General features: G+C 43.3%; 1 pseudogene; it reads left to right on the forward strand.

Annotated features, from left to right (window-relative positions):
• LOC132650921 (grainyhead-like protein 2 homolog) overlaps nucleotides 1–19,985 on the forward strand; it is a 76,861-nt pseudogene that overhangs the window by 22,820 nt on the left and 34,056 nt on the right.

Genomic DNA, 19,985 nt, shown 5'->3' on the forward strand with positions numbered 1-19,985 from the left:
GTCTTATTTGCCTGGTGTGCAGCTGGGGTTGAGACCTCAGCAAAGTCACTTTTATGTTCGAAGCCACAAAAGGGGAATTGTCACTCACATGTAACAAGTGATTTTATTTTTAAAAAAGTCACATGCTTTAGACTGCTTTTTCTGGGGAAGGTGTCTAAAAAATTATCTGCTTCACTCTGAACATGTGAGGAAATTGAAATGGTGTCTATTATTTGCCTGACTGCACAAGATTTAATTAGTCTTCCTGAAGAAGGAAAAGTGTGCTTCTAGAATTAGAGGAATCCACCTGAGGTTTGGGAAGGATGTAAGCAGAGGCCGCACAATTGTGTGTAACTCAGGGACAGGTCAACTGTGTACCGGGTCCTTCTGCTCTTTGCATAGCCTGAGCTCCTGTTGAAGCTAGAAATAACTTTCTGTGCTTGACATTTAGATGAACATTCAGGGGGTGAAATCATGCTTTGTCTTCAGCTCTGCAACACATTTACGTTGGGTTCTTTGTAGGTCAACTTAGGGGAAAGTTGCTCTTGTGTTTGCCTGCTGCTGGTGGAGCTGTGGGACATGGTTGGGTTTGCCAAAAGAAGCAAATGCTTATCAGCTCCTCGGCCAAGGTTTCAGTTAACAGCCTTCTGTGCAGCCCCACCCCCACTTCCGTTAAAGTTCAACCATTTGGATTTTGAGTGTGGCACAGCCAGGCTGTGATTGATGCCATCAGACCCTGAAACTGCTTTCCAGGAGGTGGCCAGGAGAAGGAAGCGCTGCTGAGCCCAGCACAGCACCCTGCATGCTGGGCTGACCCGAGAGATGCCAGCACAGAAGGCAGGCTCCTGAGGTTTACCTTTTATGGGATCAGGCTGCCTTGAGTCTGAGCCACTCTGGGCCTTCTGTGGAGACCTTTCTCTTTTAAGAGCATTAAATCTAAATATCTCCCTGTTGAACTCTATTGGCTCTTAAGGACCTTGTGTAAAGGGTGATTGACTTTTATGCCTTCTCCAAGGATGACTGAGTCTATTTATTGCCAGTGAGCATCCGTTATCTCATTGGCTCTAGATGACTAGGCTACTTAAGTGGTCCTTGTAAATAGTCATGATCTGTTGCTCTAGCTCTCTTAGGTCAGACTTGGAGATGACAGACCATAATTAGCTTTTCTTCCTAGCTATCATTGACCCTCAGTGAATGACATGCAAATTAGCAAGCCAGTCATGTAGGAAATATCCACCGGAACATTGTCTTCTCTTCTACTAGGCAGACCTATAGATGGAGTCTGGAGTGATGGTGGATTACATCAGGGAGATCTTTGTGAAATGCAGGGCCAGAATTAGGGACAACCACTAATTCAGCAGAGTGAGCATTTTGTTTGCTGATACAAAACTGCATTCTGGCCTAGATCATCCCATTGGCAGCAATAGAACAAGTCAAGTGTGCCTAGAAAAGGATGCCTCCTTCCTGACCATCACATCAGTGGTCACGTTGCTACTGTAATCTTTAAGACACCAGCACGTATCTCTCACCCCATCTCACCCCTGCCTTCTGTGGTTGCAGGGCACAGAGCTTGCATATTTGTGTTGCTGCAGCCTCAGGAAACTTAAGATATTTGAAAACATTTGCTGCTTAAGTGAATGTTAAATAAAATTTCTCTGTCATTTAGGGACTCTCCAAGGTAGCATTTTCTGTTACTGTGACTGTTATGGACAGAATATTTCTACCCTGGAAGTTTGGAAGATGCATCCTGCCTGCCATAGTCTTCATTACTCAGGCATTTGCATCTTCAGTGGATCTCACCCCCCTGCCCCCAGGCTTCTTTAGATTCTGTGAGGCCCCTGCTCAAATCTAGAGTATCTGTGGCTTATGTTTCACTAGTTTCCTCCAGGCTGAGGACTTTGTTCTGCGGGACCTCTGCTCACACCTCTCTTGTACTCGACCACTGTATGATGGTCATTGCTGAGCACTGGTTGCATTCTCCTCGAATTGTTAGCTTCTGTCTCTTTCTAAGATCCTACACCATTTAATGCATTGTGTGCTTCACTGTGTGCTTCCATGGATACTTATAGACTGAATAAATGAATGAAAAGAATGAATGAGTGAAATGAATGTATATATTTAAAAGTATCTTTTCTTTATTTTTATAATATATAACATGATATTACAGGGTATATAAAGAGCAAAGTAGGGAAATTAAACTATGTATTATACAGTTATTCTTTCCCTTCCTGTGCGCACGCACCTATGCCTGTGTCTGTGTACAAAGCCGCTAAAGTTTATTGTACACCATGCCTGTAATTCCAGCTCTAGAGAGCCTTCATCAGGAGGATCACCACAAGTTTAATACTAGCCTGGGCTAAAGAGGGAGCTTCAAGTTTCAGGTGACCTTGAGCTGCCAAGGGGACCCTGTCTCAAAGACAAACAGATGGGAAAACATTTCTTTAACACAAATCCAATGTCTCTCAGAGTACCCACACATTAGATCTCTAGACGTACAGTGAGACAGAGTACCTTTAGTATTTGTTTTCGGGTTTTGGCTAGAAAGGTGGGAGCTAGTGGCACAGCTGGCAAAGTTGTTGTAATTAGCACATCATTGAAACTTGTCAAATGTCCTTAGACACCCCTGATGGGCATAAGGAGGAGCTCACAGGTAAAAGGATGTGTGAAGAGGTGAAGCACTGACAATTAGATGCCTGGTGGTGTAAATTACTAAAAGTCTACAGGGTATCAAACAGATCAGCCCTGTACCTAGGAAGAACTCTGTGGCCTTCATTTTCCTTCAGGGCAACTCTAGGCACTTTCACAGAGGCACAAAGGTTTTGACATCCATCAAAAGCCCACTTTTGATGGGATAACACTTTTGAAACTGTGTTACACATAATAATATATGTCCCGGTCCACCCCTGTCCCTGCTACCCTTCCTCCTAGTTCTTGTCAGTGTTCTTTGCTCATTCCAATAAAAATCGCTATTACATAGTGTCTATATTAGTTTGTGTCACAATGACCAGAGCACCTGTTAGAAACAGCTTAGTGGAAGAAAGGTGTTTTGTTTTTCTTTCTTTTCCCAGAGTTTCAGAAGGTCCCAGTGCATTGTGGGTGGGAGGCATCATGGTAGGAGTGTGTGGCAGAGGCTGTTCAGATCAAGGTGGACCAGAAGGCAGAGAGCATGCCAAGAGCCAGGGGCTGGCTATATAACATAGGACCCAGAGACAGAGTTCCCAGCCAGGCCACTTCCTAAAGCTTTCATAGCCTCTAACAGCACTCATCTCTGGGGGAATTGTAGATGCAAACTATGAAAATGCCATCTTTTGGCTGTGACCCACCATTATGTAGAACAGGGTCATTTTTAGCTCATTTACACTCATCCTCTGTCTTTACCAATCCTTTACAGTGAAACTTGTTTTTTATTCTGTTAATCAAATAGAACTCTCAAAAACTGATTAGAGTTTCTGTCCTGTTGGCATCATGTCATTTCTATTGTATATTTTTTGTTTGTTTGTTTGTTTTTTAGCTTGAAGGTTTTAAAAGTTTTTCTATTGCATTTCCTGATGCCACATGTTATAAGATGAGGATTTAGTTTGTTCAGAATCTTGCTATAATTCCGAGGATGCACTGGTCCTCATGATCCTCCTGACTCAGCTCCCTGACTGCTGGATTACAGGTGTGTGCCACCACTTCCTGTTAACAGGAGGAGGTTTATGCTGTTATTTAATCCCTCCTGTTTCGTTTCTTGCCTTTGCCAGCTCCTCTTCTTCACTAACGTGGAGTAGGTTAGCATTTAGATTTTCTTTTTCAGGGAGAGGGCTTGCAGGCACTTTAACGGGACCATTGAACATGGCAAGTATTGAGTGACATGTATGAGGCCCCTTAGCTGGTTAATGCTACCAGAGGCTGAAGTCGGGGCTTTTGCCTTGCAATCTAGTGGGATTCCTGTAAGTTCAGTTATCTAATGCTTAGTGAGTTCTTTTCTAGGCATTGTATTAGGTGCCAGGTCATATTAAATAATAAGAAATTATTCCAGACAGACCTCACGCTCCACAGTCAAGGAATGAAGTTTTACAAAACATAACTGGGTTTCAATGCTATTCTATTAAAAAAGAATAGTTATCTCATTATTATTATTTTTTATCCTGCAGGTCAGAGGTTAGGGAAAGTTATAACTAGAAGTGTCAACTTCTTAGATTAATTGACTAATTTAGTATGTGGGTGTGCCTGAGTGTATGTATGTGTGCCACGTGCATCCAGGAGCATAGAGAAGCCAGAAGACGGTGTCAGATCCCCTGGAACTGGAGTTACAACAGTTGTGCACCACCGTGTGGGTCCTGGAAATCAAACCCTAGTCCTCTGCAAGAGTAACAAGTGCTCTTAACTGCTGACACATTTCTGTAGCCCCAGAAGTGGCGATTTTAATATACCAAGAAAATAACATAGTTAACTCATTTATAGTGATGTTCTTTCTAGACAGTCATTTAAATTGTCTATTTCAAGTTCAAATATCAAAGCAAATTGTTTAGAAGTTTACAGCCGGGAGGAGGGGCAAGATGGCGGCGCCAGGAGGACTCTCATTCTGAGCAGCAGCACAGCAGGATCAGCACAGTGAACAGCAATCAGAACTCTCGGCCATAAAACACAGTCATTGTGTTTCCCAGGTGAGAGGATACCCCACGGTGGGGGATTCAATCAGCTTTTAACTCACCCGGCTAAACGGCGGAAGAGATCCCGGTTCCGCCAGACGCTTGGCTGCCGGCCGCCAGCCCCAGCCCCAGCCCAGAGCCACAAGCCAGTGTCTCTGGTCACGGTCCCAGACTGAACCTTGGGCACCACACTATCAGAGACTGGAATTTTCAGTCGAGAGATAACCCCAGGGTACAGGAAACGATTGGGACCGGCCTTAGGTCACCCAGACATCCCCTGGAAAAGACTCGGGCGGGTTCCACGGGCACCCCAGGAGCCAGCCCGGAGCCAGAGCCGGGGACCCAGGTTCCTGCACAGAGCCCTGCCTGCCTGCGCGCCTGATTCGCCGCTGGAGATAGAAACGGCGGGTCTGATCTCAGAGCACTCAGCTCACCCCCAACCTGAAGAGGTCCCCGGAAAATTACCCAGCTTAGGGAGCCACTCAGACTCCCAAAAGCCACAAAGGCAGACACAGGCAGTTTCTGCGCACCAGACAACTGGCAGAGACTGAGCTGCCATCACACAGCTGTGCTCCAGGCACAGGCAAATTTCTGTGGCCAGCCAGCTGGCGGACACTGAGCAGTGTGCAACAGGGCAAAAAAAGACACTAGGAGTCCTTGTCTCCAGAGAATCCACGGGGAAGAAAGGAAACTGTACTGATCTAAATCACCCAATCCTTCCCTAGAAAAAGTCTAGTAGTCTAGTGGGGCCGAGGCGCCAGCACTCAGCTGTGCTCCAGACACAAGCACAAACAGTTGAGGCGCGCCTGATGTCCAACTGGGTCACAGCAGCTGATCATTAAATTTGCAACAAGAAACCCAGAAACAGGGCAGCTGCCCTCAGGACTTCCCTGGGTGAGAGGAGAACCCTCTCGACTAACAAAGACCACAGTTACCACTCAGGTCTATATCCCTGAGGTGAGCAACTCCTGAAAAAACACCAGCCATCCAGGGACTATACCCAAAAAGCTGAGAAGACATCCTTCAGGAAAATCCAGCTTTCTGCAAAGGGGATTCTCTCCACCACAGGATCCCCAGGAACCACCAGAAAATAACCCCAAACTCCTAAGATAACACAATGGGTAGAGGCCAGCGTAAAAGCTCAAGCAACAAAAGACAGAGCAATATGGCATCTCCAGAACCCAGTTACCCAGGGGCAAGTAGCCCTGGACACCCCACCATAACTGAAATCCAAGAAGATGACCTAACAACTATGCTCATGAAGATGATAACAGAGGAAACAAATAAGATTCGTAAAGACATAGAGGAAGATAAACTCAAACAGAATATTGCCATCCGTAAAGAAATAGAGGAAGCTGCAGCCAAACAGTTTATGGCCTTTAGAAAGGAAATGCTTAAAACACTGAATGAAATGAAAGAAACAGAGTTGAAGGAACTAAAAGAAAAACAGGAAAGTACAATCAGACAGGTGAAGGAAGTAAACAAAACAACTCAAGACCTGAAGATAGAATTGGAAAAATTAAAGAAAACACAAATGGAAGAAATAATGGAAAGGAAGAATCTAGGGAAGAAAACAGGAACTACAGAGGTAAGCATAACCAACAGACTACAAGAGATGGAAGAAAGAATCTCAGGTGTAGAAGATACAATGGAAGAAATCGATGTATCTGTCAAAGAAAATGTTAAATCTGAAAAATTCCTGACACAGACCGTCCAAGAAATGCAAGACAATATGAAAAGACAAAACCTAAGAATAATAGGTATAGAGGAAAAAGAAGACTCCCTTCTCCAAGGCCCAGAAAATATTTTCAACAAAATCATTGAAGAAAATTTCCCCAAGCTAAAGGAGAGGCCAATTAGAATACATGAGGCCTACAGAACACCCAGCAAATTTGACCAGAAAAGAAAATCCTCCCGCCACATAATAATCAAAACAGTAAGTATACAGAACAAAGAAAAAATACTAAAAGCTGCAAGGGAAAAAGGCCAAGTAACATATAATGGCAAACCCATTAGAATCACACCTGACTTTTCAACAGAGACTATGAAAGCCAGAAGGGCCTGGAAAGATATCATGCAGACCCTAAGAGAACACAGATGTCAGCCCAGGCTACTATACCCAGCAAAACTCTCAGTCCTCATAGATGGAGAAAACAAGATATTCAATGACAAAAACAAATTTCAACAATACCTACAAACAAATCCAGCATTACAGAAGACACTGGAAGGGAAAATACAACCCAAGAAAGCTAGCTACATTCAAGAAAACACAGGAAATAAATAACCTCACTTCAGTAAAACAAAAAGCAACCAAGCACACAACCTGATGACCACAGCCAACATCAAAACCAAGAGATCTAACAGCCACTGGTCATTAATCTCTCTCAACATCAATGGACTCAACTCTCCAATAAAAAGACACAGATTAACAGAATGGATACGTAAACAAAACCCAGCAATCTGTTGCATACAAGAAACACACCTAAGACACAAAGATAGACATTACCTGAGGGTAAAGGGTTGGAAGACGACTTTCCAAGCAAACGGACCCAAGAAGCAAGCAGGAGTAGCCATTCTAATATCTGATAAAATAAACTTTCAACCAAAATTAATCAAAAGAGATGGGGAAGGACACTTCATACTCATCAAGGGAAAATTCCACCAGGAAGACATCACAATCCTGAACATATATGCCCCAAATACAAGGGCACCCACATTTGTGAAAGAAACATTGATAAAATTTAAAGCACATATAGATCCACACACATTAATAGTGGGAGACTTCAACAGCCCACTCTCAACAAAGGACAGGTCAACCAAACAGAAATTAAACAAAGAAACAATGTCTCTGACAGAGGTCATGAATCAAATGGACCTAACAGACATTTACAGAACTTTACACCCAAACACAAAAGAATTTACCTTCTTCTCAGCACCTCATGGAACCTTCTCCAAAATAGACCACATAGTGGGTCACAAAGCAAGCCTCAACAGATACAAGAAGATTGAAATAATCCCATGTATCTTGTCTGATCACCATGGAATAAAGCTGGACCTCAACAATAACAGAAATAACAAAAAGCCTACACACACATGGAAACTGAACAACCTGTTACTAAATGACAGCTGGGTCAGGGAAGAAATAAAGAAAGAAATTAAAGTCTTTCTAGAAATCAATGAAAATGAAGACACAACATACCCGAACTTGTGGGATACAATGAAAGCAGTGCTAAGAGGAAAGTTCATAGCACTAAGTGCCTTCAAAAAGAAATTCGAGACAGCTCATTCAAGCACCCTAATGGCTCACTTAAAAACCCTAGAAAAAGAAGAAGCAGACACACCAAGAAGGAGTAGACGGCTGGAAATAATCAAACTCAGGGCTGAAATCAATCAATTGGAAACAAATAAAACAATTCAAAGAATCAATGAAACCAAGAGCTGGTTCTTTGAGAAAATCAACAAGATCGACAAACCCTTAGCCAGGCTAACTAAAAGGCAGAGAGACACCACCCAAATCAACAAAATCAGAAATGAAAAGGGGGATATAACTACAGACACTGAGGAAATCCAAACAATCATTAGGACTTACTTCAAAAGTCTATATGCCACAAAATTTGAAAATCTAAATGAAATGGACAATTTTCTTGATCGATTTGACTTACCAAAGCTGAACCAGGACCAGGTAAATCAACTAAATAGACCTATATCCCCCAAAGAAATAGAAGCGGTCATCAAAAGTCTCCCATCCAAAAAAAGCCCAGGACCAGATGGCTTCAGCGCAGAATTCTACCAGACCTTCAAAGAAGAGCTAACACCAATTCTCTTCAAACTATTCCACAAAATAGAAACAGAAGGAATATTACCAAATTCATTCTATGAAGCCACAGTCACCTTGGTACCTAAACCTCACAAAGACTCAACAAAGAAAGAGAATTTCCGGCCAATCTCCCTTATGAACATTGATGCAAAAATACTTAATAAAATACTTGCAAACCGAATCCAAGAACACATCAAAGATATTATCCACTATGACCAAGTAGGCTTCATCCCAGGTATGCAGGGGTGGTTCAATATACGGAAATCCATCAATGTGATCCACCATATTAACAAACTGAAAGAAAAAAACCACATGATAATCTCCCTAGATGCTGAAAAAGCCTTTGACAAAATCCAACATCCATTCATGTTCAAAGTATTGGAGAGATCAGGGATACAAGGCACATATCTAAACATAGTAAAGGCGATATACAGCAAGCCTATAGCCAACATCAAACTGAATGGAGAGAAACTTAAAGCAATCCCACTGAAATCAGGGACAAGACAAGGCTGCCCACTCTCTCCATATCTCTTCAACATAGTGTTGGAAGTCCTTGCTAGAGCAATAAGACAGTTGAAGGAGATCAAGGGGATACAAATTGGAAAGGAAGAAGTCAAATTATCACTATTTGCAGATGATATGATAGTATACGTGAGTGACCCCAAAAACTCTACCAGGGAACTCCTACAGCTGATAAACACCTTCAGGAAAGTGGCAGGATACAAAATTAACTCAAAAAAATCAGTAGCCCTCCTGTATACAAAAGACAAAAGGGCTGAGAAAGAAATTAAGGAAACAACACCCTTCACAATAGCCACAAATGACATAAGGTACCTCGGAGTAACCCTAACCAAGGAAGTCAAAGACTTGTATGAAAAAAATTTCAAATCTCTGAAGAAAGAATTAGAAGAAGATATGAGAAGATGGAAAGATCTCCCATGCTCATGGCTTGGTAGGATTAACATAGTAAAAATGGCCATCTTACCAAAAGCAATCTACAGATTCAATGCAATGCCCATCAAATTACCAACACAATTCTTTACAGACCTGGAAAGGAAAATTCTCAACTTCATATGGAATAACAAGAAACCCAGAATTGCTAAAACAATCCTCTACAATAAAAGATCTTCTGGAGGTATCTCCATCCCTGATCTTAAGTTGTACTATAGAGCAACAGTTTTAAAAACTGCATGGTACTGGCATAGAAACAGAATGGTGGATCAATGGAACCGAACAGAGGACCCAGAAATAAACCCACACACTTATGGACACCTGATCTTTGACAAAGACGCCAAAACCATACAATGGAAAAAAGATAGCATCTTCAACAAATGGTGCTGGTCTAACTGGATGTCTACATGTAGAAAAATGAAAATAGACCCATACTTGTCACCCTGCACAAAACTGAAGTCCAAGTGGATCAAAGACCTCAACATAAAACCAGACACATTAAATCGGCTTGAAAAAAAAGTGGGAAATACCCTAGAACTCATTGGTACAGGGGGAAACTTCCTGAACAGAACACCAACAGCACAGGCTCTAAGAGCAACAACCAATAAATGGGACCTCATGAAACTGAAAAGCTTCTGTAAAGCAAAGGACACCGTCATCAAAACAAAGCGACCACCTACAGATTGGGAAAGAATCTTCACCAACCCTTTATCTGACAGAGGACTCATATCCAGTATATATAAAGAACTAAAGAAGCTGAAAAGCAGCAAACCAAGTAATCCACTTAAAAAATGGGGAACAGAGCTAAACAGAGAATTCTCTGTAGAGGAATACCGAATGGCAGAGAAGCACTTAAAGAAATGCTCAACCTCACTAGCCATTAGGGAAATGCAAATCAAAACAACCCTGAGATTTCACCTTACACCCATGAGAATGGCCAAGATCAAAAACTCAAGTGACAACACATGCTGGAGAGGTTGTGGAGAAAGGGGAACCCTTCTCCACTGCTGGTGGGAATGTAAACTTGTACAACCACTCTGGAAATCAATCTGGCGCTTTCTCAGACAACTAGGAATAGCGCTTCCTCAAGATCCAGCCATACCACTATTGGGCATATATCCAAAAGAGGCTCAAGTACACAAAAAGGACATTTGCTCAACCATGTTTGTAGCAGCTTTATTTGTAATAGCCAGAAGCTGGAAACAACCCAGATGCCCCTCAACTGAAGAATGGATGCAGAAATTGTGGTACATCTACACAATGGAATATTACTCAGCAATGAAAAATAAGGAAATCATGAAATTTGCAGATAAATGGTGGGATCTGGAAAGGATCATCCTGAGTGAGTTGTCTCAGAAGCAAAAAGACACACATGGTATATACTCACTCATATAGACATACAACATAGGACAAACCCACTAAAACCTGTGCATCTAAAGAAACTAAGCAAGAGAGAGGACCCTAACTAAAACGTCCAAACCCCATCCAGAAAGGCAAAGAGGATGGACATCAGAAGAAGAAGAAAACAGGAAACAACCTAGGAACCTACCACAGAGGGCCTCTGAAAGCCTCTGCCCTTCAGACTATCAAAGCAGATGCTGAGCCTGATGGGCAACTGTTGGGCAGAGTGAACGGAATTTAAGGTAAGAACTGGGAAATAGTAAGAGCTGGAGAGGACAGGGTCTCCACAAGGAGAGCAAAAGAACAAGAAAATTTGAACATAGGGAACTTCCCAGAGACTCATACTCCAACCAAGGACTATTCATGGAGATAACCTAGAACCCCTGCACAGATGTAGCCCAGGGCAGTCCAGAGTCCAATGGGTTACATAGTAATGTGAAGAGGGACTGCCTCTGACATAATCTGATTGGCCTGCTCTTTGATCACCTCCCTCTGGGGGGGGGGGGAGCAGCCTTACCAGGCCACAGTAGAGGACAATACAGCCACTTTTGATGTGAACTGACAGACTAAGATCAGAAAGGAGAGGAGAACCTCCCCTATTAGTGGACTTGGGGAGTGGCATGCAAGCAGAGGGAGGAGGGAGGGTGGGATTGGGAGGAGAGGAGGGAGGGGCTTATGGGGGGATACAGAATGAATAAAGTGTAATTGATGAAAAATTTAAGAAAAAAGGGAAAAAAGTAATTTAAGAACCTTAAATGACTTTCAAAATTGGAGGAAAACATGGAGTTAGTCAATTGGCATGGAGCACGTCTCGCCCCTGGGGGCAATGGTCTCCTGAACCTACTCAGACCTCGGACACCACCACTGCTAGTTCTAGAACTGACGCAGGATGATCCAATGAGGGGTTAGGGCTTCTCATAATATTTCCTATAAGCCCACACCTGTTTGTCTATATCCCCCATTTTTATTCATTATTAGCCAGATAGAGCCAAGTAATTGTGGTAATGATACTTGCTTTTTTGCCCAATGCTGGAATGCTAGTAAAGTTAGGTATGCCCTGGTTACTCGCATGCCTCACTGGGTGCCTATGCCCATTGATGCCCCTCACGCTATGACTCTCTTCAGACAGAAAAGGGATCTTGGAACTACAGCCACCATTGTTACTACCATCTCATTGACGGCTGTTGGAGCTACCACCAGGGCATTAGCCATGAGTCATACTGGGCAGACTGCTCAGACCCTGAATAATCATTTAGCCAATGTAGCTCATGCCTTAGTTGTACATAAAGGAATTAATGCTCAACTAAAAGGAAGCTTGATGGTGTTCAATCAGAGGATTGACCTCTTGCAGGAGCAAATTGATACCCTATGGCAAATCGCTCAACCTGGCTGTCAATGAAAGTATGCTGGACTTTGTGTCACTAGCATACAACATGAGAATTTTTCCTGCGCTGCAAATCTGTCTAAACAATTGTCGAGCTATATTTTAGGTAATTGGGACTGGAGAATTCGATACTATGATGGAGCAGCTGAGAGTGGCCATTGTCACAGTAAATTCTACCGGAGTGGACGCAGGACTAGCCACAGGATTATCAACATGGATTGCTGCAGCCATGAATCATCTGAAGGAATGGGCGGGCATGGGAGCGTTAGCAGGCCTTCTGGTGTTGGTCTCCTTGGTTTGCCTGTGGTATATATGCAAGATTAGAGTCTCACAACAGTGTGATGCAGCCATGATCATTCAGGCCTTTACAGCCATTGAAGCAGGACATTCTCCCCAAGCATGGTTGGATACCATAAAAAGCTAAAATGATACGCTCAGGATGCGAGGCTAAGCACTGCACTCAGGGTCAGCCGCTTTGGACCCAGAGAAGAGCATGTCTGATTGCATGCGGGTTGATGCCCCAGGTCCCGCCTCTGAGAAAAAGGTATAGGACGGTCTGATGCTCTTTGGGTGGATGACACCTAAATGAACATCAGTACAAAGTCCCAATTTATTTCTAATATCAGAGATCAGACCTCTACTCTTGTCTGATGCGTCTAAAACAAAAAGGGGGAACTGTAGAGAGCTGCGGAATGCTATGCCTTAAAGATGGAGCTGGTTTCCGCCTTCCACCTTCCCGATGGTGAGTGCTCTCTGTCACGAACAACTCCACATTTGGCTAAGGCTGAGGATCTGGCTTGCTTCCATGTATGTGGACCTATCTGCATTGCCCCCGTGGCACGCCTGGGTTGGCTACCCAGAGGCTATTTAAGCTGTGGGCTGGCTTTCCCCGGGGTCCGAGGATTGTTCAATCTTCCTGAATAAACTGCATTGAAAAAAAAAAAAAAAAAAAAAAAAAAAAAAGAAGAAGTTTACAGCCATATAATGTTTTGTGCATCTGGCAGGATTCTATGGGAGAGTATTGAACAGTTATCAGTTGTCCTTATAGGTTTGTGTAGGATTTTCACTTCACATGCCTGCCTGCCTCCTTCTTTGAAGGTCCTCTGCATGGCAGTTTGTGAATTTTCTTCTTTTGCTGCCTCCTTCAGCTTTTCATCACAGTGAATTGCTTGAGTACAGATTTCTCCTCCCAGAAGGGCGTGAAAGGACTTCCTTTGATGATTCAGATTGACACATACAGTTACAATAACCGCAGCAATAAACCCGTCCACAGAGCGTACCACCAGATCAAGGTCTTCTGTGACAAGGTGAGTAAAGACAAATTTGTCAGAAAGGTTCTGTTATGGCTAGATGTTCTTTTTAATGACATTTCTCCCTTGTCGCTGTTCTCGGCCAACCACAGAGACATGGCAGTCTTTTATTCTCAAGTCCTGTTAGATATTTAGGGAGTCACCAATCCATCCACTGTCCTTTGTCTTGGCTCTTGCTGTTTTCAGTATTTTTACCATTAATTTAATGACTGGCATTGCCCTGGGGCTTAGTTCTCTCAGGCTGATAAAACAAAATACCTGAGGCTAGGTGGTGTGAGCAATAGAAATGTACTCTCTACGGAAACCTCAGCGCTATGAGTTCTGTCCCTGTGAGCGACTTCCTGGCTGCCAGTAGGCATGTTATTTCCTTGTGCTCACATGGAAGAAAAAGAGAAGAGCTCTCCTGTGTCTTTTCACGGGACACTGTCACATCAGGGATCAGCCTCATCACCTCACCAGCGTTAAGGGCTTCGCTTCAGCACATGGCGGGTGAAGTGTGGGAACCTTCAGTTTGTAGCATACTGTGCTTTGGTCCGAGCGTGCAGCTGAGATGACAGATCTGGAATATCCGCTGGGTGTAGACACTACTGTAGAACACACATTGCAATCTTGGCCATTTGTTGAGTTGCATGGGGCCTCACCTAGAACTTTCAGGACTAGAAACCTTGCCTACAAAATAAGTTCATCATTTTTACACAGCACACAGTGCTTTCGTCTCCATAATTGCTACTATAAACTTTAACAGAATAGTTAGAATAAGAAAGCTTCAACCCTGAAGGTCAGGTACAAGAGATGGTCACAGGTGTGAGCACGTGTACTGATCATTTGACAGCCTGTGTGAGGTCAGCCTCTGTGAGGGCAAGTAACGGAGCCTAAGGCACTCGTTGGAAAGCACCAAGGGGCCTTCTGAGGACAGGGTGTGAGGTGGGCTGGGGGAAAAAATTCTAAAGACCCTAGCTGGCTGGTGTGTGCAAAGGGACTGATATTGCTATGTTGTTTTTCATGAGAAGTTACAATGTAAAGCCCTGATCTAGGGGGAAAACCCTGTTCTGGGCAAAACTGGTAAGAGTAAAATCAGCTGCTGGAATTGGCAAACAGGTGGCCAGGAAAGAAAAGCACAAAAGAAAATTAAGATAGGAAGGGACACTCTCCTGGTTAGTTTTTGCCACACAGCTGGAGAGTTTTCTCGTAAGAGAAGGGCCACCGAGAAAATTCCTCTAGCAGATTGGCATGTGTGTAAGTCTATGGAGCATTTTCTTGATTGATGGGTGATGTGGAAGGGCTTAGCTTACTAAGGGCTTAGCTTGCTAGCCCTGGGCAGGAGATCCTGGGTATATAAGAAAGCAAACTGAGCAAATCTTGAAGAACAAGCCAGTACGAGACATTTCTTCACGGTCTCTGATTCTGTTCCTGCCTCCAGGTTCCTGCCTTGAGTTTTTCTCCCTCAGTGATGGCCTGCACCTGTAAGAAGAAGTAAGCCCTTTGCTCTCCAGGTTGCTTTTGCCGTGGTCTTTATTGTAACAATAGAAAGCACACAGAAATATCTTTATTTTCTCCTGATATAGTATTACTGTTGAAATTTTTGATGATAAAAATATCCCTATTCACTTCTAATTATTTATTTTCCTTTAATTAAATGCCCAAAGAATAGTTTTCATCTTTTCAAAGTCTATACTCTGTATTTATATACAGAGTAGGCCATCTTATAAAACAAAAGACTAGGGGCTGGCTCAGTCCTAAAGAACACTTGCTGCTCTTGAAAAGGACTCAGATTCAGTTTCCAGTAACTGACAGCTTTACAGCCATTGGCAACTCCAGTTCCAAGGGATCTGGTACCCTCTTCTGGCCTCTGTGGGCACCAGGCACTCATGTGGTGCATGTACACACATGCAAACAAAACACTCCCCAAAATAAAATGAATACACCTTAAAGCAACAATAACAGTGCGCTTCTTTGTATTACTGTGTGAACATTTAAGAAGAGGGATTGTAGGTTACAAGCCTCAGGGGAGAACTGTCCTAGCTTCTCATGTTGCCCAACGTGACTCAGAAAATAGCCCCCCCCAAAAAAAAACCGCATTTCATTAAAAACAAGATTAAGGTCAGACCAACTTCCTTATGAACAGTGAATGAACATCATGAAGCTACTACCACCCAGCAGATGAAAAATAGCCCAATATCTCAAAGTGAGCCAATGAATCTCGCTAACAGGAAGCTTGAAAACCATGTATATGAAGAATAGACCTATGCTTGAGGTCAGGCAAGAACTTGCAATAGAAGCAGAAGTATTCCATAATGTACGAGAAGCAGCTAGCGGCTAGGCCAGTGACAGGTCATAAGGAGGTGCAGGTGGGAAAACAGCGCAGAATAGAAGGAAATTATGAAAGAGAGGAGTGAACATACCACAGACAAGAGCTAGAGATGGCCGAATATTTGTAGAACGGTGGTCATTGAGAAGAACAAACCAAGAAAAAAAACAACAAACTCCCAAGCAACAGAATACAACAAATGCAAAAATGGTACATCAGAACCATGGGAGAGTGTTTATACCGTGCTGGGGGAACTGGCTCAGGAAAACAATATGAAGCAACAGCTATCAGATGGGCAGAGTGGCACACACCTTTTAACCCAGCACTAGGGAGGCAGAGGCAGGTGTGTGTCTGTAAGTTTGACCAGCCTTGTCTATGTAGTGTGTTCCAAGACAGCCAGTGAGACTCTGTCTCAGGGGGTTAAAAAAAGAAAGCATAGCTATCAGACTTTGAAAAGATGAAAACTATTCTTTGGGCATTTAATTAAAGGAAAATACATAATTAGAAGTGAATAGGGATATTTTTATCATCAAAAATTTCAACAGTAATACTATATCAGGAGAAAATAGTTATCTGAATAGAATAAAGTAAACCAAGGACTTTTTTTCGACCCAATTAACTCCAATGTAAAGAATATAGAAAAACAGAAACTTCAAATAAAACCTAAACGACAATATAACATCCCAATTCTGGTGAATATTGCTTCTCCGTAAATCTAGTAGAGAATAAACTCTAGACATGGAATGTGAAAGCACAGGTGATATGCTGATGGAGGGCACACAGTTATCTGTAAATTGGTGAGTGATGGGGGAGAGTGCAGACATGTAGCCATCAGTGTGGCCATAGGATGACTACTGAAAAGCTCAATAAACTGCAGGGAAATGGCTCAGTGGATAAGAGTACTTTTCATGTAAGCACAAGGCCCTAAATTTGAATCCTTACCACTAGTATAAAAATCTGGGTGTATTGCATGTTCCTGTAACATTGGGATTGTTTCTGAGGCATGTGGGTGTCCAGCCACTCACTGTAGCTTAAATGGCAAACTTTAGGTTCAATAAGAGACCTGTCTCAAGGCAATAAGTCAGGGCATAATAGAGGAGGACATTCCAAATGCTTCTCTGGCCTCAGAACACACTGAAGGACACTTGCACACAACACACATACAAGTGTGGTAACAAGTGAGGTAACAAAGACAGTGTAATCTCACTGGCTGCTTATAGGTATGCACTGGTGACTACTTCAGATTAGATGATGGAGAAGAGAAATGAAAAGAGGCCCGTAGCTAATTCCATGCTACCCTTCATTCTTAATGCTACATCAGTCTGTTTTAAATTGCCTGTTATAGCAATGAAATAGCACAGGGATGAATGCATCCCTGTGAGCCGAGAGAAGTGACAGCAGAGAGGAAATGGTTAAGAGAAGATAATAAAAGCCACTGGAATTGCACTGTAGGCACAGCTGTATAGCCCTTATAGAACCGAGGGACAGTTAGGTAGCCTCCAGAGCCCAGAGACCATTTGACGCAACACTCAGTGAGTACATACACATGGGTCAAAGGCACTTGGCTGGACTCACGCAGCAGAGGAGCTGGGTCCAGACATAGATCTGTCTCAGTTCAGACTCCTTGAATCAATAACTAACTTTATACACTGAATGTGAGAGTGACTACTGATCATTCAAAAAACCCAAAACTAAACAAACACACACACAAAACCCCAAACTTGTAGGGAGGAGAGTATTGCACTGTGGCTGTGAGCCTATGTCCTAGAGGAAAAGAGGCTTTAAGGGATAAAATGGGCTCATTATACCAGTTGTTTGCCAATTGAAAAAAAAAAACAAACCTATTTTCATTCAGTTATTTTTCCTTTCAGTGAGAAAGGATGAGAAGGGGAATGTGTACGTTCCCTACCTGCCCCAAAGCTTTGTTGTTGAAGTCACATGGCGGGGCCTTAGGCTAGGAAAAGGTGGTTGGAAAAACCATTTACTTGTATGGCTATGATTTTAAACATTGAAAACCCAGAATGGATCACTCTCGTGTACGCTTTGCCAATAAGAAAGGTCACATTCCTAATAGTTCCTGTTTTAAATGCCCTAATGAAGCATGATGGATTGGCATTTTTTTCAAGCAGTGAGTGATGACATAGGTTTCTGTATATTGCAGTGTTAAGGAGTGGGGAATGTCAAGAAACTCACATGAAGAAGAGTCTTAGGACCTTGCGGATGGGTTAACTGTAATTGCATCAGCTGCATCAAATTTGCCCTCTTAAATGAAATGGACTTCTTCCCTAAGTGTAGAAGTAATGTTTTCTGGAAGTTTTGGCGACAAGTACTCCTAGGAAATAAAGTGATGCAAGATCTTGGTGGAGGCAGATCTGTCTGTACTGAATGTGTAGTGCTTTTTTGGGTCTTACTGAAATCACAGCTTTATTTAGAAATGAGAATGACAGTTCCCCAAGAGTGTATAATGTGTTTCTAGTTCCTGAAAACTATACTGCACATATATAATTTTTTTCCAAAAATACGCTTAATTCATTTTATGATCTTGTATAAAACCCCATATGTGGTAGCCACAGCTGGAGCCTAGGTCCTCTGAACTCTGGTGAGGGTTTTCTCAAGGTGGTCCATGAATTCCTGATGAGGTTATTTGATGAACACAGTCTTTCCCAGAGGTTCCAGGATCAAGAAGCTGTAGGACTTGGAGATGGCATGAAAGGTGGCCTTGATGGAGTTGCCCAGGGTGGCAGTGCAGCCCTGTCTGATGTTGGCGGTCATTAATACTGGCCATACTTAGCAGCTTTCTGGACACAGGAGCAGAGATGATGCTAGTGCCTCTCGGTTGGGGGGGACTCAGCAGTGTGGAACCACAGCTTCCTGTCACTCTGCATGGAACAATGTGGGGCTTGCCAATCTTGTTCCCCAACTAGCCTTTCCATACAGAAAGAGTGGAAAGCTTGGCCAAGATGATAGCCCCTCGGGTTTTGATTGGCTATATCCTTGGACCACTTAATACCAGGGCCAACATAACTATTCTAGTCCCCAATAGCAACTAAAGCCTTGAACTGGGTCCTCATTGCAGCATCTACCCTGGCACGATCTTCAGAATCTCATCTTTTGGGGATGCTCTCAGGAAAAAGCTGATGGTCTAGGATTCCTTAATGGGTGGGGAGAAGAGGTAAATTGTCTCCAGGAACTCGATTTTCAAGTCCTTGACCAGGTGGCCCAGCTTGGTGACAGGGATCCACTCCTTGTCTTTGGCTTTACCTCCAGAAGCCTCACAGCATCTATTATAACCTCAGTCCCCAAGGCTACTGCCAAGTCCTCTGCAGAAGCTGTTGTGGCCTTCCAAGCCTGGACCAGAGGTATTCTGCACCATCCGCTGTTTGCTGTTTTCCTGAAGAGGAGGATGATATAGATAATTCTTAAACAATTCTTTCTTGGCTATTCTCAGAAATAGCACAAATAAAACCATTCTTTAAAAGTAAAATTTCTTGGGCTGTACCCATTTTTATTGGTTACTTTTCTCGTGCTAAGATAAAATGCCATATGGGTCCAGAGGGTTGAGTTTATCATGGCAGGTGAGGCATAGCAGTGTGAAAGTGAGCATGAAAGTAGGAGCAGGAAGATGAGATGCAGGCATAGTGCAGAGAGAGAAAGTGGAGTGAGGTTTTAAACTCTCTTAAGCCCACCCCCAGTGATGCACTTTCTCCAATGAGCCTGCCACCTTCCCAGGCATCACCACCAACTGGGGACCAAGGGTTTGCATACCAGGCTCTGGAGAATGTTCTCATTCAGGTCATTGCACTATCTGTCTGAGTTAGCCGTCTAGCACTGGGATAAAGCCCATGACCAAAAGCAGCAGGTGGGAGAGTGGGCTTGTTTCGTCTTATTCTTCCAGGGCACATCACAGAGTGAAGGCAGGGAAGGAGCTCACAGCAGGAACCTGGAGGCAGGAACTGAGGCAGTGGTTATGGAGGAGAGCTGCTTACTGACTTGCCCTGCTCCTGCACACCCCCTCTCCCCGGCTTGCTCAGCTTGCTTTCTTAGATCCAGGAGCCTGTGCCACGGCCAACACCACTGCCAGCAGGCTGGGCCTTTTCTCATCCATCAAGAAAATGCTCCACAGGCATTTTCTCAGTTGAGATTCTCTCCTATGACCTTAGCTTGTGTCAAGTTGATCAACAAACAAATAAAACAAAACAAA

The sequence above is a fragment of the Meriones unguiculatus genome (genome assembly GCF_030254825.1).
Source record: "Meriones unguiculatus strain TT.TT164.6M chromosome 13 unlocalized genomic scaffold, Bangor_MerUng_6.1 Chr13_unordered_Scaffold_34, whole genome shotgun sequence".
NCBI lineage: Eukaryota > Metazoa > Chordata > Mammalia > Rodentia > Muridae > Meriones > Meriones unguiculatus.